Source organism: Chelmon rostratus, chromosome 20, assembly GCF_017976325.1.
Source record: "Chelmon rostratus isolate fCheRos1 chromosome 20, fCheRos1.pri, whole genome shotgun sequence".
Classification (NCBI taxonomy): Eukaryota; Metazoa; Chordata; class Actinopteri; order Chaetodontiformes; family Chaetodontidae; genus Chelmon; species Chelmon rostratus.
The window spans coordinates 16,130,014-16,152,119 of record NC_055677.1 but is presented as its reverse complement, the minus strand read 5'-3'; the positions used below and the strand labels follow the sequence as shown (position 1 = coordinate 16,152,119).

The 22,106-nt window shown below is 41.7% G+C and overlaps 1 protein-coding gene across 2 annotated transcripts in view; it reads left to right on the top strand.

Moving 5' to 3' along the window:
- LOC121623719 (partitioning defective 3 homolog) overlaps window positions 1-22,106 on the top strand; it is a 323,624-nt gene that overhangs the window by 1,042 nt on the left and 300,476 nt on the right. The gene's annotated exons all lie outside the window — the stretch shown is intronic.

The window sequence follows — 22,106 nt, the reverse complement described above, 5'->3', positions numbered from 1 at the left end:
CTGCAGATGGAGGAAACCTGCTCTGCACTCATTGCCCTTTGCAATTACATGCTGACAAAAAAAAAAAAAAGTTTACAAGTTCATCCAAAATTCATCTGTTAAATGATGGAACGCATGAGTGTGTGAAAGCCCTGTGCCAAATCTGAATGAGGCCTGACCAGGACACTGATTGCTTTTCCCTTTGTGGGTTTCTAGTGGCCGCGCTTTGAAGCCCATTAAACCACTAATGAATGAATTGAAGTTTGGTGCTGTTTCCATGGTTAGTGACAGCGCTTTCTCCTCCCTGCCAGTGGGTGGTATTAGCATTGGAGTCACGTTAGCGCTGCAGCTTCTCTTCAGCGCCTTGGAATACCTTGATGAGCCCATGCTGGATCTGCCAAGCTGTTTCTTTCTTCTCTGTGTTCGGTGTTAGACCTTTAGGCAGGTCTCAGAAAGAGTATAGACCCGATCAAACAGTGTTACTTTCTTTCACTCTAAGAGATGCTTCAGGTCACGCCTGCACTGTCGCGACGTGGTGACAGGTGAGGTAACTTTCACTTCCTGGATGAGACGAATTTTGGCCGCTGCGTAGTGATAGCAAACAGTGACGAAGTAGGTCAACATTAACAGTCGTTCTTGAAGAGCGCTTCCTCCTTAGATACACACGAGCAATCCCACACATGCACTGCTCTGTTTACCAGTGCTGGGTGGTTTTCCACGGTTCAGCAGAATGGAGGCGACCGGTCCATTGATCCATGCAGTGATACTGTAAATGCAGAAGTGTAGGCTTCCCCTCTGGAGAACACTTGACTCTGGGTCAACACTAAATACTGTACGTTTCAAGACCTTTGGACTGCAGGAGGATGTAATCACACATAGGTCACTCGAGTTTTATGATATTCCTGCCCACAATGACATAGTGTTGCTTAAACTCTTAATTAAATCATTTACAATGTAACAGAAATCACAAGTGTGTGAAGGGATGTGATGCAAAACAACATCCCATGGCATGCAGATAATGCATTATGCAATATGTATTCAATTGCTGAAAACAGAATTTATTCCTTTTGCCTTAAAAAAAAGTACGTAAATCATACATAATTCATCTGAGACAGTCGTCAGCTTGGGCGAAGCAGCTTTAGCATGAAGAACAGAGAAACGAAGGGAAGGGAAACAAGCATCTGCCGCGATTCAGAGGCCTCAGATTGCCTAGGCACACTCTGCAACTGAGGAGCGCTTCACATAAAGTGGCGTACAGAAGTGGAGACCCTGCTGGTTCATGTTTGAGTGAGAATAAGGTATGTTGTCAAAAACATTTGATGCGATGAAGATGCGGAGGCCTTGCTGAATTTAATTACTTTGCTATCTTAGGTTGCTTTTATAGCTGTACTGTGGTTCATTAGGTCAGGATCATGGAGGGGAAAAAAAATACACACTTTTTATAACCAACCGAGCCTGTAAACGTGGAGTCATACAGGCCCACAGCTATCTCATTAATTGGACAGTTTGGTGATGTCATCACATGGACCGTTAAATCAAACTGGATGGACTAACAGCAGGTCACGCAGCACTTTCTGTTTATCTTGTGAAGAAATAACAGATCTGAGTATCATTAGTCGAGATTGCAGCTTGATTCATTTCACGAATAATGCAGAACAGGTAAAGCAGTACAAAAACAGGTGTCTTTTAGCATAACATTACAACATTACACCTTTTAAATGAGAAACAGCTGAAATACAAGGAGTAAGATACAAGCTCAACACACCTCTGTTTTTACTGCTGTCACTTTCTGGTTGATGAGAGAAAATCCCCCCTCCTCATGCTGCTGTTTAATAGTGGCTATGGTAGCGGTGACATGTGGAAAGTCTGGGAAAGCTGCACGATTAAGTCAGTTTAACGCCACTGAAGTTAACGGAGGGATAAAGCCAGCAGGCTCGGCTGGCAGAGGTCTCAGGTGCTCGTGCTCTGTGGGCCCCAGAGTCCAGAATGCGTTCATCCGGGTAATTTCTTTACAGCAGGAAGTGGCTTTTTTAGCTTCATGTGCCACTGAGCAACATTCATAGGAACGAACGGAGCCCGGCCTCCTGCGCCAGTGGTAATTATACATCCATGATCCAAACAAACCCAAACAAACGGGCAAATGCACCAGAGTACATTCAAACCAAACCAAGAAGGTAAAGTGTGAAAGAGCATTAAGAGGAAGTCAGGATAGATGGATTTTGTTGTTGTCAAGGATTCACATTCACCTGTATGTTTATCTGATGTATGTGGAGACAAACTGATAAGGTATGAGAAGCACACCCCTCCTCCTGCTCGAGCTGAAAACTCATCTCTTCAACAGCTACTTCACGTCTGCCTGATCTCGCCTCCCCCCGCATTCTGCCTGACTCCAGTGTCTTTATCTGCCTCTTAATGTGCACCAGCCACCTTGAGTTGAACAGATATTTGCCACATGTATTGCTGTGGAAGTTCTGTGATGCTTTTCACTTGCGCAGCCTTTGCTCTTAGTTGCCAGTAATATCAGCGATCTGTGAAATTGGACTTATTATCCTCTCTGAAATAGCTGTGTTGAATTAGCTGAGCCCAGACAGCGTCTCAAGCTGTGCCGGTGTACCTGATCGTCTCCGGGGACTCTTGAGGCATTTGTCACGGTCTCAGGGGGGACCAGGAAGTACGCGTCAATCAGCCACTCAAGCACCATTAGCTTCAGAGTCAATCTGGTCCACAGTATGCGCAGTCATGAAGGATTAAGCTTCTCATCCTGCCTTCTGTTCCCAAGACTGTTGTTTTTAGCACTCGGCCAGCCAAGTAATAACCGTGTATTTACCACATTTTAGTCATGTAAGCAGGAGCAATATGAAGATGTTATTTTGCGGGCTTTCCTGTTGGCATACAAAACACCACGTAGACGTGACTGGGAGGTTCGGATCTTTACCCATCCTCTTCCAGCCTGGCTCAGCTCACATCTGGTCCACTGTCAGGGACATAAAACAAAAGAATAGCCAAAGTTGATCCATAATTTGTGGCTCTAACTCTTCGAAGAGCTGCATTTCTAGATCCTATTTGTCTCCTACTTTCCCACAGCCACTCATGTCAAACCTAAATGTAGGCTAAAGCCGAAAAGCACATAATTGCCCTTTTTTCCTCCCAAAATTCCACACATTCAGCCTTGCAGACATGTCACAGCAAAGTCAAGTTGTTGAAAGACACACATGCAGAATATCCTTAGGGGACAAAACGGTTAAGCAAAGTCCCATATCCCTGCAGCACACGATGAGCTTGTGTCCTGTGGCTCTGGGATGTCTGGGAAGGCCAGGACATAATGATTTATCTGTGTTTATATCTCATACAGATGCATGCAACATCAGTCACAAAATGATTAAAGCCCAGTGTGTCCACAGTGGAAATAAAATATATGCGTATTCTGAATTCCGTGCAGAGACAGGAGAAAAGACTGGGATGGTTGTGAAATGCTCCAAAAACACCTGTTTGGATCATTCCACAGGTAAACAGGTTGATTGGTTGTCGTTCACAAGCAAGGATGGAGGGAGGTTCACCACTTTGTGAACACATGACTGGATAAAGGAGATTACTACATGGGCTCAGAGGATTGGTAAAACTGTTGTTAGTAAGCAGGTAAATATGATGATAGCAGCCAATTAGCTCACTTTAGTGTAAAGACTGGAAGGGAGAAACAGCACAAATGGTTGTTTTTAATACGCTTTAAAAAAAAGCTTTGAAAGCATCCTAGAGCTTTCCATTCTTTATACTAAGCTCAGCTAACCAGCTGCAGCTTCCTATTGAGTGTACAGTCCTTGAACTATTGGGAAGACAGGAAATAGATGCGTTTGTGCACTCAGCATCTTAAAAATGCACATTTAATGTGCTCAGTTGCAATTTATAGATATACAGATATATTGGCTGAGGGGTATGGACAACCAGTAACTAACTCTCTTTTGGCTGCTCGCGATGGTGAAATAAGTTTGTTTTATTGCCCTCTTTTGTTGTTCCAGGCTTCTTGCACTTACAGTTGTTGCAGTGGTTTGTTATACATCTGATCTTTGGAACCAAATCTCTTCCACACGACTGAAGTTGCTCCCTTTCTTGGAACCGACACTGGTGACGACGCTACTTTCGCTTTCAGCCATGCTTGTTACGCCCGTTGTGTGTAACGGTGTGACCGAATTCCGCCAGCAAATCAGAATGTTGGCATTATGACAGTACGATTTATTTTTTTCATTACAGCAATTATAGCAATTTTCTGGTGAACGATATGATATAGCACACCAGTTAAACAAATAAATCATTGCCTTTAGCACTGTAGCAGCACTCAGGTTAGATGCTGTTCTGCTGCAGGGCAAAGTTGGAGTTGTAACATAGTGTTTGAAGCACCAAATTGACGTTGATTTGTAGAAGAAATTAAAGACAAGACACCCTCCAAAAACATACATTAGAGATACTTGTTTCTGTCTCTGCATTTTCAATGAAGGGACCAGCAATGCTGTCATTTAGACAGTTAAAGTTTCAACTGCTTATTCAGCATCTGCAATTTAATTTAATTCCAAATGCACTGCTTCGAACCCCCCTTCTGGGAATCATCAGCCTCTGCTTCAAGTAAAACTGGAGTTTTTAATCCTCATCTCTTCTCAGGTGAGGGCCGTACAGCCAGTGCAGCAGTACAGAAATATACCGCAAAGAGAAAGTGGGAAGCGGCGCTGGAAGGACTGTCAGTGCTCATTAGCTCACCACACTCAGCGGCTCCCTGCTTATGTAATAGAGAGGAGCTGCTGCATGTGAGGAGGAATATTACAGTAGTGAAAGATAATTGGGGGATTATCATGTGAGTGGACTGTACTTGGCTGAGCTGTATAGGCCCTGCTGGATGATGGGACCTAATGTGATTGATGGTAACTGAGTAAGATTAGGTCTATGGTTCAACTGTGGTCGAGCAGCAGTGATTTAGCTCATTTCTACCACAGCAGGGAACAAAGCCGGGAAAGAAGGGGAGAAATGTGCACTCAGTAACCTCTCTTCCTCTTGTTGCACTCTCCTCTTGCTTTTCCTCAGTTTCCTACCCTTTGCTTTTCCTCCCTTCGTGGATCTTGGTCTGTCTTTTCTTTCTTCCTTTGTCCTGCAGCTGGTTGAAACGGTGTTGTCTTCCAGACGACTGAACGGTGTCCTCGCTTTCGTGCGAGCTCCTTTCAGGAGAATTGTTGCCAGCATTCAACTAAAACATTGCGTGCACGCACTGCTCTGAAAGTCACAAGCTTAAGTTTGCCCAAACATCCAGAAAAGACTGTCAGCACCCCTGGCCTGCACTGCACTCCTTCACCGTCTACTGAGACCTAAGACAGTGATTTACTCAAGCTTCTGAAACTGACGCATCAAATTGGGGAACGACTTCAGGTGCTATATGCAATGTCAAAAATATGCAGCAATAACAGAACATGCAGTCGTGTTTGCAGAAAACAGATTGCACAGTGCACAATACCCTGTAATTTCACATGGAGGCTGGTAACAGCCTGTTTATAGTGGTATATAGTCATGACAGTAAATGGGAGAAGCAGACTAGTAGTTAAACACTAGTCTAGAAATGTGGACGCATGATCTTAAAGAACTACTTCAGTGTAAGTATAGCTCAGTCAGTGTAGAAACATATACAGAACAGTCTATAAGTAGCTAGACAGTGATGAGTTTTCTTTTTCTTTTATTTTGGTATTCAGGTCAAACACATATGGAACTGAACTGTAGCAGACTGACAGACAGTAAGAGGTTTAAGTGATGACTTTCTGTTTTAAGGGTGTTTTAAAGTGTTCCCATTCATATTGGATGAACAGCGAGGGACTGATAGACAGTGAAGCACAATGATCAAAAACATACCACTGTGTTTTTTGTTTTTTTTTTATAGCCAGACACTGGGATGTTCTTCACCTGGCAACAACCCCAAAACAAGCAAGAAGCGATGCTGGCTGCAGTACAGGCCCAGCAGAGCATCAACAGGGAACATATCAAGTGTCTGATTTCTGTGGCTTGGAGACTTCTGTCTCAGACTGCAAACGATTTGTAACCAAATATTCAATATGATGATTCTATTAAAGCGTATGCTACATTATCTCCTGCCATTCAAAATTTGGGGACTATGTACAAAAAGGTCTGTATCTCCTGAACTGTTCATCCCTCAATTTAAAGCTGAATAGTTTAACTTTATAATAACTTCATAGTAGCTCTGTTATTTAAAAGTACACTACAGTACAGAGCAACAATAAAAACTGCCTGAAAATTGTCCAAACTGCACTGTACATGCCACAGAACTTTGTGTGGCTTTGCATGTGGGTCAATGTCGAGGAGCATTTGAGAGTACTTTCGTAACAACCTGTCTGGCTGAATGACTAAACGACTGTCTGGCGAGGTTCCCTGCTCACGTGAATGACTCCAAGGACGATGACACCACGCCGAGAGCCTTATCTTTCTCAAACAGGGTCAGGCTAAGATGACCTTAGGGCTTCCCCACTGGCCGGCGTGCGTCTCAGGTGAACGCACAGGTGTTGACATATGGTACGCACATGTGAGGGAACAGCACATGCATGCATGCAAATCTGAGAGCACCTAGTCTGGATGCTGAATTGAAAGCATGGAGCTTTGAGTGTGACAGACATAGCTGGGAGAATTTCTTGTAGTAGCTGCAAACACAACAACGCTAGCACGCCGCATGCCAAAATGGCAACTTCCAAAGTCTGAGTATGCCATAGACATGCCAAGCTATGGCATGATTGGTTTCCAGGCTACAAATAATCTGTGTTGGGGCCTTTAGGGTCAGGGTTCATTTCTGTTGTCACTGCTGATGTGGTTTTAAACATTTTGGGGGGATTTTCTGTATTTATCCACTTCCCTGAATAACAGAAATTGCTCTTGTTGTCAAATCATTTACAGATTTAGCATTAGGTGAATTTATGGGTGTGTATGCAGGAATGGACGTATTCTCTATGTAGGCATGTGTGTGCGTTTGTTCTTCAATGGTATTTTCTGTCAGAGATAATGTGGCTCCATTCAAATGTTTGACCATGCTGACATATCAAACATGAGCCCTTGATAGCTGCTAAGCTTGTGTTTTCCTATCCCAGCCACAGCCTTGTGATGGTGAGGACACCGTTTTGTTATCTTAACTCACTGGTTCAGATAATCCGGCTAATCATTGGCCTGAACCGTTAGAAGCAGTACAATCGAAGCAATGCACTGCACTTGATCTCGCATAGCTTAGAAATGCCAAAAAATGCCCTGACGTCCCTGTTTATTCAAGATGGTGAATACCTGTTATTGTGCCAATTCGCGGCAAGAACTCTGGATACAACCAAGTAGTTACTGTTTTATATTGTTTACTTCAGTCTCTCTTTAAAACTCAAAGCAGACTGAACGATTCCCCTCGAATCAGGAGAAGCTCTCTGTCCTCGTTGTCTTGGCAGTGTCGCATCTTGCATGATACAAAGAGTGAAATCGCAGTTGGACATCGTTCCCACAGACTGTAAAAACACAACAAATGATGTTCCTGGCTATTTAAAGACTAATTCCCACAGCTTCAAGGTGCATTGTGATGGAAAAGTGTAAAAATTGTCATGTTTCCTGTTGCAAAGGTGTATGACCCGGGAATGAATGCCAATTGTACCCTTTTCCACTGAGGACAAAAGAGAGATGTTAGTGGGTGTTGGTGGGTCAGGGGTATACAGTATGTCTGTTTAAAGGACCAGAGTGGACCAACCTGGCAACTTAAAAAGAATCCCTGATTGGAAATGGGCTCCATTAGCAAATATTGTATGTGTGTGTTAAAACCTTAACCCCCGACATGATTTGAATATGCAGCTGTCTGATCTGGAGTCTGGTGTGCCACTGATCTCAGTCCCAGCTTTCATTTTGTGTTTCCCATCTCCCTGTCCTGTAACTCCTGCTTACCCTTCTCCTTTTTGATTCACCTCTTGTGCTCCCCTTTGTCATCACAGATTAGTCACCAGAAGATAATGGGTTTGCTTTAGAAAAGGTTAGCATTAAGCTCGTTTCATGTAATTTTGCCAACCTGACTGGTAGCTGATAGCCCACGTTTGGGAGTTAGAGGGGTAATTACTTTCAGCAGACTGTAACGCAGTAGAACATGGCAGAATAAGTTGAGATCTATTGTTGTACAAAACCCTCCTGCAGCCAATAGTGCTGCTCATTAGACTGCTATATATTATTTTCCTCTGTCCTCTTTTATTCTGCATTCAAGAAGATGACTTCTTCTTTGCCATCTTCTGCCCATCAGGTTGCTGCACGTATGTTGCCTGTTGGGAAAGTTGAGATAAATGTGCTTCTCCCTGTCCTGTCAAAACACCCTCTCCATATTCTGATGTGTGTACAGTGGCAATATGCCTTCATAAAAGAAAAGATTAGCACATTGTTCAGCTCCTGGTACCATTGAATGCGTTGGTGGACTACGTAACGTATATCTGGATTTTTCAAAGTGGAAAATTTGAGCGAGAAGACAAGCTGTAAATGTATTTCAGACAGAAGGAGCCAATATTATGTTTGCTAATCGTGCTAAGATGGAAAAGCACTTCCAACCTGCCCAGCATGTTCTTAAAGGCTGTTTTGACAGCTTCCACTGTCTACACTTCGCACGTCTTAACACGGAGGCCCCTTTTTTCTGCTCTTAAAATACACACAGGCATTACTTTTCCATTCAGTAATGGTATAGACCGCTGTAGCTCCACTTTTTATTCAGGAGAAGATCCCAGATCGGGCTCTGTGAAGTAGAGAAGCTTTTCCGCAGCTTTTATCCATTCCAGTTGTAGTTCTACTACTATAGTTCTGCAACTGGAGCTGCTCAGGAGGCAGAAATAATCTGATTTCAATGAGTGCAACCAAGGAGGCGTAGCATTGTAGACTGGCAGACTTGAATGGTGTGAAAAATATTAACCTATAATGAACTTGGAAGGTCAGTTATTTTTAATCATCATCACTCAGCAGAAAGAAAAAGAGGTAGAATTTATGATCTCTCTTGCTTCTGCAATGGGCTTTTGTTGATTCTGCATATCAACATCTAACCCAACCAGTGAGATTGTCTCTCCCCTGTGGAGCAGCTGAGTTTGGAAACTCCAATCCACTTGTTTCAGAGCTGTGGGGCGATGGTTGATGGTTCACATGCTATGCTCGACTGGCTGTTTCGCTTGCTGATGGAATAGACTGAAGTTAGAGCTGACCACTGAGTCAAGTGATCTCCATTAGCAACCCAGCAGCAATGTTGTGGACAGGCACATTGTTAATGCGTATTATATTATGCGTTATGTTATTAATTCGCCAATGCAGTGACTTGGATAAGAGCAATTGGAAGGAGAAGAATTAACTTTTGTTTTGAGAACAGTACTCTTCTGAAATGCTTTGAGTTGTTTCTCTTGTTTTTCTTATACCACGTCTCCATGAGATGACAATTCCTGCCTCAAGCTGGATCCAAATGCAAGCAAGTTGTAGCAAAGGCCAACTATGTGGTTTGCGGTGTTTCGACATGTTGGCCACGCCAGGCCCTCTTGGGTGTGATCCTCTGTTTTGTCAACAGCTTATTTCTGTGGCTGTGACTGCAGTTTCAGAGCACTCGGTTACTGAAGCGCAGGCATGGGGTGTTTGTCAAAGAATAAAGAGCAAGACCTCTGAATCATCATTTTTAAAAGGGAACACCTGATACCATTTTTATGTAAGGTTATTTTCACATCATGGATGAGAAGTTACAGATGTTCTGTAAAGACTTCTCTTACAAAGAAGAACAGTCATGACGCGACTGTACGAAATGAGCCTATGTCAAATCTACTGTTCTAAGGTGAAATCATTCCACATTATTCACACACAACTATTCAACCATCACAGCACAGACTCATAACGGTGCTAAATGACTTTCATCTGAATGACTGGCCAAGTCTGTGTTTTAGTATTGTTGGTGCTGCTGTATAAGCAGAAATAATCAAATATTACACTGTGGACTGTACAGTTCCATTGCAAAGATTAGAAAGCTGGGTAGAACTTTCTAGGACTGTCCTTAGGTGGCTTAAATCATATCTTCATGACAGAAAGTACTGTGTCTCCACTGTATGTCTGAGCAGATGGCCATGGACCTGTGGGGTTCCACAAATGTCCATCTCGGGACCTCTCTTGTGTAACGTATTTATGATTCCTCAAGGCTAAATTATACAAAATAATGATGAAGCCTACCACAGGTAACACGCAAATCGACATTTCACTTACACCGGGCGACTATAGACCATCTTTGTCAAACTGCATCAAACAAATCACTGACTGGATGATGCAAAATTTTCTCCAAATATGTAGAGACTGAGACAAGTCTTTAGGGCACAGATGGAAAGACAGAATCTCAACTTAACTCCCTGTCTCTCATAACAAAGAGCCAAGCCAGTAATCTTGGCGTTATCTTGGACTCAACGTTTAAATTTAAATTTTCACATTAAATTGGTCACTTCATCTGCTTACTACCATCTCAAAATATTGCAACACACTCTTTTATTTGCAGTAGCTTGACTGATTTACTGTAATGGTGTGTTCACAGGGATTTCAAAAAGCTCACTGGCAACTCCATCTTATTCAGAACGCCGCTGCCAGTGTCCTGACGAACACGAGAAAATACGAGCACATTACTCCAGTGCTAAAATCCTTACACTGGCAACCAGTCAGTCAGAGAATTGATTTCAAAATCCTGCTGCTCATCTACAAATCACTCTGTGGCTCTGGGCCCAAATACATCTCTGATGTGCTTGTGCCATATGAACCTCCTAGAACCCCAAGGACATCTGGGACTAGTCTATTGGATGTCCCAAGAGTTAGAACAAAACATTGTGACGCAGCATTTTCTTATCATGCAACACGGACCTGGAATAACCTCCCAGATGATATTAAGACAAGCCTCAACACTGACCATTTTAAAGTCAAGGCTAAAAACTTTACTATTACTCATTACTACTATTACTAACACTGCCAGCTCTACCCAGTAGGCCTAATGGCTAAAAACTCATCATTTTACCTTTTTAATAGCCTTCATATGAATTGTTTTTTAGATTAAATTGTTTTTGTTTTAAATTTTGCATCTAAATGTGGGACTATTTGCTGTGTTTTTATGTTTTATTGTACTTGCACTAGCTTGCTTTTAATTTTTTGTTGTGTCTTCTTGTCTCTCACCTGAGCTGTATTTTTATTACCCTGTGAAGCACACTGAATTGCCAAATACAGTTGCCTAATGCGGTGGCTTTATCTGTCCAAATAACTTGAAAAAAGCTTGATTACATATGAAAAGCAAAATGGACAACTGTATTCAAACATAAAAATTCTAAAAGTGTAAAAATCTGAAAAAGTTAAAAAAGGTTTTCTCAGTCCAAAAGCTTGTGGCTGTAAAGCTGAAATACACATTTTTAGTGGCAAACATTTTGACTTTTTATTGCAAGGAAAGAGCAGGTGGAAGTAATAGCTTTAACGATGGGTCTGTTCCATTTGTGTGTATCAGTAAGTCGTGAGAGTGAGCCAGCATTCACAAAACCAGGCCCATAGAAGTAGTGAACCTAAATGGAATGCAGTCCTTAGTAATGTAAGGCTAGAAATTAGTGTGTTTCCTGCTATGGGATGACATATTCTAGAGAAAAAGGACTGTTTTTTTTTATATACCTTCTTATTTTTACCACAAAGGTACAGAACAACAAAATTAACTGACTAGCCTTGACATATTATTGCTTTGCAGTTGCTGCGGCTAACAAGTTAGCAAACGTGTCTATTTCACGTAGCAGATATGGAGCAACATTAGCATCCATTTGGAGCTGTGTTTCTGGCCAACTGACAAATGTAAGTCTCCCATTCAGTCTCCTTTTAGCCTTCTCAGTCTCCACCAACGACAGTGAAAAATATATGGCTCTTAGCGTTATAGGTGTCAAACTTCCTCACCAGTTACCTGGCTAGCTAGCTAGCCAATTTCATTTTTGCAGTGAATTAGCTCCCTGCCAATGCTAGTTAGCTAAGCTGCTAAAATGCTGCTTTGAACTTACTGTTATACAACCGGGTGATAATTTGTTGTGTGTTTGTTACCGTGAGCGACTTCTGTCACACAATTCAAATAGAAATTTATTCAGTTCTTAACACGCAAATGCTTCTTAGCTGAGGTTTAGCTAACTAGCTAAACTAGTGTTAACTTGGTTACTACTAGCGTTACATATTAAGGTGCAGCAAGTTGAATTTGCTACCTGGAAAAATAGTTATCTCTTCTCAGTGTGCTTTCTGTTTGACCTCTTTATTGCTGGTGTTGTCTCTCCCTGTGTGACTCCCCTCACCCTCAGGTAGAATGACAGTCTTTGTACACACTGGGTGGGAAAATACAATTAGAATGAACAATTGATTGCGAATTGATTTATACGGAAAAGATTCGTGTACAACATTAAAGTGGTACTGTGGTTTTGTCTGTCATTGGCTTTTGATCCCACTAATGCACTCTGGGCCTTTCAACCCCCGAGCATGACGCACACACAAAGTCTTCCTTTCAGTGGATAAAGTAAATAAACATGGTTGTGTATAGTCAGTAGCTGCACTAAGCTTTTATCAAACACCATTCAACCTACATTTCTGCCATGTATTATTAGATAAGCTTGAATTAATTGGTAAATCAGCATACTATATATTAAATGTTAGTATACTAATACTGCTAGATGCTACAAAAACACTAAAAACTAATAATCTGACTGTAGCAATGACTACATCATTACCTGATGCTTTTTTAATAACCCCATCAAGACTAGATAAAAAAAAAAACTTAAGCTAAGGAAGTAAAATATCTGATTCCAAGATGTTTTCAACCTCAATTTTAAAAATGGGTTTCGCTTGAGGATGTTTCAGCATTCATTATTCATTCAGTATTCAATATTCATTAACAGAATGAGCTTAATTTTTCATGCTGTTGATACAGCAGTTCCCTGGATGCAGTTTAGCCTGATTAACTTACTGATACTCAAAAAAGCCAAAAAGAGGTGACTAGTGTCTTTCAAACCGCACATCTATTGATCAGCCATAATTGGCCCCACAAACCGTTCCCTAATGGTCTGGGATCTATTATGTTGTCAGATTAAATCATTGTTGTGCCGTCTGAGGCCACTTTTTCATTTCCTTTCCCAAATTGCTGAATAATCTCTCGTCCATGTGATATATGATCTTGCTTCACTTTCCATTGTTTTGCAGTGCTGCAGACACATCTGCAAACAAACTGAAAAACACCTGTCCATCAGTTTCTAAAACAAAAAAATAGGATGCCACATTGATGTAATTACATATTAACCTGTGATTGCTGGACTGAAAATGTGTGCACTTCTGCAGTATTTCCCATTGAAATTATTTGAAAATGATGTACGTCACTGCTCATACATTGAGATGATTGGCATTTCTGTGATTCTGTTTGCATGGGTTTTTCCCAAACATCTGCCCACCCAGATATCCTCTCAAACATCCAGGCAGAGCTGTGAAATGGAAATGGCATGTTCATGGCTAGAGGAGAAAAATAAATCCTTGATGTTAGAAGGGCTTAGGCGTTGGCGGGACTGTGGGATATTGCAGTCATTTGGACAGATTTATTTTGAATCAAGCAGCCCAATATGAACAAAGTGATAGCAAAAGTTTGCTACTGTTCTGAAGTGAATTCTTTTCTTTGTGAAGTTAATGAATGCAAGGGAAAAGGTTTTGGCAGGTTTTGTGCTTTGGAGCTTAAAGTATTTAAAATCAAAGTTTGGACTTCCCTTGCTGGGAATTCTGTCTCGTCTGTTCCTAGGGCACTGACTCAAGAGTTTCTGTTGTGGAAATATACTGAAGTAGCCAGGAGTTCAGTGTGGCCTAACTCTGATGAATGTATTTTTAGTTTATATTATTATCACCATGGGTTGTGGCTGAAAATGAGCTTTGTCTGGTGTGTTCCCATTCAGCAGTCCTATCAAATATGAGTGAGATTGATGTCTAAAGTTCTCGCCTTGGACCCTTTGCTTAAAACCCCTGATGAGATTTGTAGCATAAATCTGCCTAGTATTGTTTTCTGATGCAGTTTGTCCTATGTGTTATTATTGTAACGCAGCACACTGCGGTTTGACCTTGGCTGTAGCTTCACTGTGCATGGCCTTTTGAATAAGTGAACTAGCTCTTCATTCCTCTTCATCAAGGACAATTATGTGATTGCAGCCCAAGGCTACCAAGTTCTTCATGAGAAAAATGATTCAAAGATGACTCAGTCTTTTTTTCATGTTGACTGAGATGCGTTTGATTTGAAAAGACATGCACCCAGAGGAGCAATGACATGATGAATGGTTTGTTCATAATGCTTGATTGATGATGTTGTGGTCTGTTGGTTTTATACTCATCTTTTTTTTTGTGAGATGAAAGGCAGCAACACTGCAAACATCTCAGGACATCAGGTACATCTGCTTTTTCTCCCCTTGGGTATTCAAAGAGTCCAATTATCTTGAGTTGTTTTCATCATAAAAATATATAACTGCTGGCCTGCTCCCCTGTCTCTGTGCATTTAGTGTAAATAGACTGAATGAAATAAAGTTGCTGGTGTTCAGTCCCACTGCAGAAGAGTGCATGTTTAAAAACATGCACCAACTATGAGATCATCCTAAAGCACTAAGCTACAAGCTCACTGGCGTACTGGATTACTATACAAATTTTCATTTTCAGTTTAGTATGACACTGTGTCTCTGCAAATGAATAGTAAATTCAGCTCATCTGGTTTCGATGGCCAACATCGAGATTTTGCTGGGAGAATTTCACTGATGAATATGTGAAGTTACTGATTTATCTGTGCCGAGTAATTTCCTAGCCAGAGATTTTTTTCTGGTCACAGAACATGTTGCGGTGTGATTAGTTGTTGCTTGGACCATGAAATGGGGTCATTCGGGACAGACTAAGGAAGTGCGGCTAAAAGACATGGGAACTATTTAAATGTGAAATCAGAGTTGTTCACAGTCAGTTCATGCGTTTGTCTTGACCTTCCCGTGTGGTCAGGATTCATTGAAACACATTTCTCTCCAGTAATGCCTTTTTAAACTTAACTTAGCTCATATTTCTCGCTTTGGTTGCTACATGTCCTTTACCCTTGGACCAAGTTGCCCCTGTGAAAACATGCTGCAGTCTGAGGAATCTCAACCGGTTATTTCAGTATTTAAAAACCTTGTGTGATGTAACTTGCAACTTGTATGATTAAGGAGATTTCTGCAGGACTTCTATGTCTTCAACAACAATGAGTAGTGATAAGCTGCTCAATGTTTGCCATAATTTCCTCCCCCAAAAAACAATTGAGAGACACTTGAGGCTGACTTGAAGATGTCATGAGGAATCATGGTTGGATTTCCCTGTTGCTGCTAGGATAAGAGTTACAGTACATTGATAACAGATGGGCTTTTTGCTCATCTGTTTTCTGAGGATGTGAGGATGCTGAGTTGCCACTGTCAGGCCAACCATCTCACACCCTATGATTAGGGATCAGTAATGCCTGAGGGTAGGAGACAGCCTGCAAATAGCATCTGCTTCCTGCAAACAGATCCTCGCCTCCGCAAAACATGTTCCTAAAACATGGCGACCAGAAATGACTGCTGTTGATTTTGCAGCCTTTGGGTGAAAGGGATGGAAACGCACCTTTGATTCGAGAAAAATTCTAATTCTTGGTACACCTGAGGAAATGTATTTTGTACTGGCAGGATTTGAAAATGCTGTTTATGAATGCTAAAAATGTCAATCAAGACACTGTTTCTTTTTTTGTGCATCCTTGTTTTGTGCATCGCCTCTGTTCATGATGTGGAAAGTGGTATGCGCATTGGGTATTATTGTTACTCTTGAAAAAAGTCAGAACTTTACTGTAAGCATAAAATACCTTTTTCTTGACCAGTATTGATTGTATTTGAAACTTTTTTGCTTAAAATAACATTCAAGATTGGTCAAAGATCTACATTAGAAGCAGTAAATGTGTTAACCTCTGTACACTTTCATTGGGTTTTGTTTTTGCATCCCTGCATTTGAAGAAAGTGACTGGGCCTCTAGATTTTCTTTGCAGAAGGCTGACTGGCAGTGGGTGTTAGGTATCTTAGATCACATTACACCACAGAGTCTGCTGCCTGGTATACCTCTGACAGAACAAGGAAACAAGGCCTCAGAGGTGTTTGTGTGTGCGTCTTCTCGTGTCTAAAAATTCTGAATGCTTCCACACAGCAAGGTTATGTAAACTTTCTCCACCTGTTCAGTATATCTGTCATACTTCAGCTTCCATACAGATTGATGTTTGGTTTTGCTTTGGCGGCATGTGTTAATGGCATCCTCGACAGGGTTTTTGTGTGTGTGTGTGTGTGTGTGTGTGTGTGTGTGTGTGTGTGTGTGTGTGTGTGTGTGGTGTTTCCGTGTATGTGTTGTCAGGTTTTAGTCAATGATCAGGTTGAGCCGGTTTCTTACTGTCAGCTTCAACCAAATAGATTTTCCAGTAACCCTCTTCTTTACAAATGACAGTGTGCCCTGAGGTTTTCAACTCCAACCTACCCCTTCAGTTCTGGGTTGATCCAGGGCCAAATTTTAGGTCTTTCTGTGACATTATTTGCCAAAACCAAGCAAAATCTACTTCCTGTATCTCAACTTTGTAGTCAAGGAGTACATATGCTTTCACCACATATCGATCTTTGGTTAACAGTCCCCTTTGGAGTAGGCTTTAGCAACTACCTGAATGCTGTGCAGTCATCAGCTTTGTTTCAAAAACTAGTCTTCACATTTTAAGATAAAGCTGTCTTGGTTGAACTCTCTTGACTATGAGGCGATTTGAACAGACACCTTCCGATATGGAGTGAGTCGCTCGACCATAGCACCACAGGGTCTTGCTTTGTTCCAATCTGTCAGTACAAAGCTGTAGATTAAAATAGCATGAAGCGCACATTGTTTTGTCCTCTCCAAATGGGAGGTGTTGGGTTTCTGCCTTTGCCTGGAATTGATTGAAAAACATGCTGCTTTGGTTTTTGTCTGGCAGTAAGTTGTTGCTCAGCTGTAAACACACAGCAGCCCACTTGAACTCTGTCTGCTTTAAAGTATCTGGATCAACCCAGAAATGTTTACAATGGGTCTGCACCTCTTCATCTTCACAAACAGACTGCACAGGACTCCACAGTTTCCACCCCGCACTCTCCAGCCCTGCCCTCTTACTCTTCCATTAACCATCACTACCCTGAAGGACCCTGAAGCCATGGTAAAACAGTTTTCCCTCGCCAGTGGCTCTCTTCTCACACCAACCCTTCAGCTCTGGTGGTCCTAAAGAGAGATTGATGGGGCTGTCCCCCATCACTCACTGACTTAAATGAAAGCAGCCTCAGTGAAAGTACTGGGCGGAGGGGAGGCTGGGTGATGAAGCGGCGTGGGGGTCGTAGGCAGTCGAACAGATATAATGGCACTTACATCACCTTGCATCCCACAGTGAGCCACAGTGAAGCTGGCACACTGGTGGCTGGCTTGCACCCTCACTGGCGCTGTTGCGTTTGTTCATTGCTGTTGCAATGTTGTAGGTTGGACTGAAGTGTGTTTGTGTCGCGTCATGGCACATCATAGAAAGAACGAGACATAAGCAGAATACGGAGTAAAATAGAGCGCAGTAACAACACTGCTGTCACCATGCTATGAAAGTAAAATGCATGGTTCTTGTGGAAGTGTCCATGTTCTCCACACTTGTAGCTCTGAGCTGGTTTGAATCGACCCTGCAGGTTATGTTCAGCTCAGCGGCACCCTGTCTTCATGCACAGCCAAAGGGAATGAGATGTATTGAGGTTGCTTTACATTACGGTCTTGTTTCAAGCATCAGCAGGTCCTGAAATTAACTAAAATGAATGTGTGTGTGTACATGCATGTGCGCATGTACGTGTGTGAGCATTTCTACTCTCCCTCGCGTAATTGTGTCCCTAATTCACTCGTCTATAAACTCTGAGCTCATTAGATTTAACCTTGCAGCGCAGCCTCCGGTGCTTTCTCTCAACATCTTTTTTATTCTCTCTCAACCTCCTTCCCCTCTCTTCACCTCCCCTTGTTGTCTTCCCTCTTTTATCCCCCCCCCCGTCTCCTGTATTTTGTTTTCACTTTTTTCTGCTTCTATCTCGTTATGGTCTTCTTCTCACTCTCCAGCTATCCTTTCTCTCTCCTCTTCTTGAAGACTTGTTTTTCTTGCAGCTAAGTCATAAAGTCCGTCTATTGAGAGGTGATTATGTACACATTCTTGCATCATGCTTTTATTATATTCCCACCCACTGATCCCCACTCATTATGTGATTATACATTTCAAATTTTATGTTGAGAACACATCAGAGATATTTTGAAAGACGTTTGGAGATAAAAGAAAGAGCATGGTGGTGGATCATGTTGAGACATGTGAATAAAGTGGTGCAATAGATTCCGAGGTTTTACAGGTTGAATGGTTTGTCAGTTAGCAGACTGGAGAAAGTAGTAGTGGTAAGAGTAGGAGAAGCAGAGGCGGCCTGGGGACTTGCTCAACATTATCCACTGTTTCACTTCTTAAACTTTACATTTTCCAGCTGGTGCTCCTGTGGAGAGATGATCAAAGCCATGTGAGCACACTATTCTTGTGCTTTACCATACTGAACATTTCACATGCTAACCAAACCCATTTTTTTAGTGCGTGTCTTGAATGGCCCGGCTTCTCTCTTCACAAGCACTTCATTAGCTTAGGGTGGGAACTCTGAAAGTTAAATATAATGTTATTATTTTTGGGAGACTCAGTTGCCACAAGAAGGGCAACATGGGATAAAATCTGAAAATTACAAGGTATAACACGAGGAGGACACATTCTGTTTTTTCATATTTTGAGGATTTCCCTCTTTTTGACACTTGAAACATTTTTGGTGTCAAAGCAAATCAGTGATAACTGGAATTATTTCAAAAATTCATCAGTCAATCAAGTGTTCCTGACTGCTGAACAGACCCAGAGATATGGATTTATATTAGGCAGGTATAAAGGGGAGACTTGTCTCTTGATGTTGACAGTCTGTGGCTGTTCTTGCATGCTGGTTTTCTGTCTGTCTGAACAGAGGGAATGGGGGCTCAGTGTCCATCAATCAGAGTAATCTCAGACTCCATGATATGACATGATCTAATTATGCTATATTCCAGAATTTAGTCACGATTACACTAATTAGTCCATAATAGTGACATTAATGCAGGATGTCTATCTCAGTGACAATAGGCAAACAAACACACATTTGTGCACTTGCACTAGCAGGCTGTTGACAGTTACATGTGAGCCAGGCGCCTCTGTCAGCCTTTGGCTTTGAATGCTGCTCATGCTGCCAAGCTTCAAGACAGTGAGCAGAAAAGCAGCGAGAGGCCATGTGTGTCTGCTCTTAGAGCTGACTCATGGGACACACCAAGATACAGAAGCAGACTGCATTCATCTGGAATGTGAAATAAACATCTCTTTTTTGAATTAATGACATAGTTTATCATGATGCTGAATAAAGTCAGTGTAACTGAGATACGTATGCCATAATACTTAATGATCTCAATAAATCTGAGTAAACTTGATAATGTGTGCCTGTCAAGTTGCACTTCCAACATTTCAAACCAAGGCTGAAGTAAAACTGGATTGAATTCAGTAGCTGTGTCATTGTGTCAAGCACACATCATCTCCACTCCAGATTTATTGAGGTACTTATAACAGAATTACATTAGAATTATGATATATTTGCTTCAATAGCATAGATCCAAACTGCCCACCCACCTGTGATTAATTTGCTGCACGTTAATCTGTGTGTTACGCAGGGTGGGATCCATGATGAGTTTCTGTAGAACCCCCAACAGTGGAAGACTATATGCAGGGTATTATCAAGGTGCAAACACGAAGAGTAATGCAGACAAGTGCTTAAAATGAGTGCATGTGCTCAGCAGGGTTAATGAAAGATTAAAATGCACAGCGTAATGTTTGCTACGTAAGTGGAAGCCTATTCATTATCATACAACAGAAGTCAGCACTATAGAAGAACAGTGAGTAGTTTTACCATGGCTGTGTGTTGTACTTTACATATTCAATGCTTAAGCGAAATAAACACACATTCATGCAAAAGTGGCAATTGACAACTCTATTTTAACAGACAAATATGTGTAGTAAGAACAGAGTAACATTAATCCTGTACAAAAGCCCAGGGTGATATCATTATAACCGTGCCATCGTGTGGTGAAAATTCCCCAGCCTTGATCTTCAACTAATTCACCTAGATAACATCATGCTCGTGCATGTGTTTGCATGATGCATCATTTGGTTATCTTTTACATTTTAGAACAAACAAGAACAAATCCCATTTTCACTTGGCAGCACGTTAATGTAGTTGCTGATAAATGAGTATTCCATCAGCACAGCCATTATGGAAGTAAATCACAAAATGATAGAGAGCTCTCGGAAAGCAGAGAAGAGGTTATGTTGGGGAAGTATGAGATGAGCAGGTTGTTCACTTTTATCTGCTGAGGCACTTTTCCAGATAGACGACAGAAGCTTAGTCATGTTAAAACCCTGGTGTGCAGCTTTGATCTTTAAAGGCTTCGCTCCGCTGCACTGACCTTGGCGTGATTTGAACATACAGCCTTTTGATCTGCGGTCAGATATGCTCCAGCTGCATCACAAAATCTTTTTGACGCATCACTGAACTCTTCTTTTCTGAAATTGTTACCTCTGTCAGTTTTACCTGAGATTGTACATAACAGTTTGCGTGAAGGTTAAACTTTGATTACATTTTAATGTTCATCCTGATCTAGGATTTCCAAGCTTCCTTGATGTTTTAGCTGTACCTGTTCATGTCTGGAAGGGCAGCTCTGAAATCCCTTAACTTCGTATCTGTATTTACACGATGTTTGCTAGAAAATCAAACCCAGAAGTCGAGCTAAAAACAAATATAAAGGAGTTTAAAAAAGGGGTGTGATTAAAGGAGTGTACCATTGGTAGAGGGTTGTGCTGTACAGAGTGAAAGATTTTTTGGTTTAAAGCACTAAAGGTTACGCACAGTGAGACAGTTTTTATCGTTAAACTCTTCACCTGTAGCTGTCAGAGGTTTGAATTTCCCTGTGTCGACCTTTAAACATGATGCGACCTGCAGATGCACCTTCAGATATTTATATTACAAAGTGAAGCAGGCGCTTAACTTTATTTTCCTCTTTTGCTGTTTATTCTGTCTATTTAAACTATCGAACACACCCTTTGTCCTTTCACTGTGTCTCACTTTCACTCTTCGTTGTCTTCCTCCTTTCCTGTTTGCCCTCCTCACCTCACTTTTAATCTTTCTGTCCTTTGACCTACACAGGCCTTTCCCACTGATGTTGCCTGTCTTCAGCCTCGTGTGCTTTTCCTGTGTGTCACCTGTTTCCTGTGTAGGGTCAATGAGCATTTCCCCAACTCCTGAGCAAACTCCTTCATCACTCAGTGGGAAAGTGGAAGGCTGATATCAGACTAAAAACGTAGTACTGGTTCACTGATGCACATGCATGGCAAGTGCGGCCCTGTCTGTGATGCCTGTGTTTGCCTTCTGTCATTGAATAGACAGGTTTGAGCGTTTTAAACATCTCAGTGAGAGGTCATGATTGTCCTGGCAGTCCTCTGTTGTGTGGAGCACCAGGCTTACTGGTTGTAGAAAGCTTCTCATGTTACATAATGTCTTCTGTCTAGAGGAAAACAAATGGAAATCAGGCAGGTGAAGTGGGCCACTGCTGTACAGTACAACGCTGTATGTACAATATATGCAATGTCTATATAATGTCGTGTACAGATCAATCCTCATCATGAATTACATTAAATATATATATTTTTGCTTTTGCAGTTGAGATACTTCTCAGGTTCATATGGCGTGTATCTGTGATCAGAGCACATGCTGTGGGCAAGGTCAGAGTGTTTTTTTTTTTTCCTTAGGACAGCATGGTAAAGCCATGCATTGCCTCGATGATGTCTTGTACCTTTTCAGTGCCGCTCTTTGCCTGGTTCACTGTTGCTGCTGCTTCTTTCATCATTCCTCCCTTGCCATTTTGTCCTTTGCAAAAAAGAGGCCCTTTCTAAATGCCCTGCATGTGTC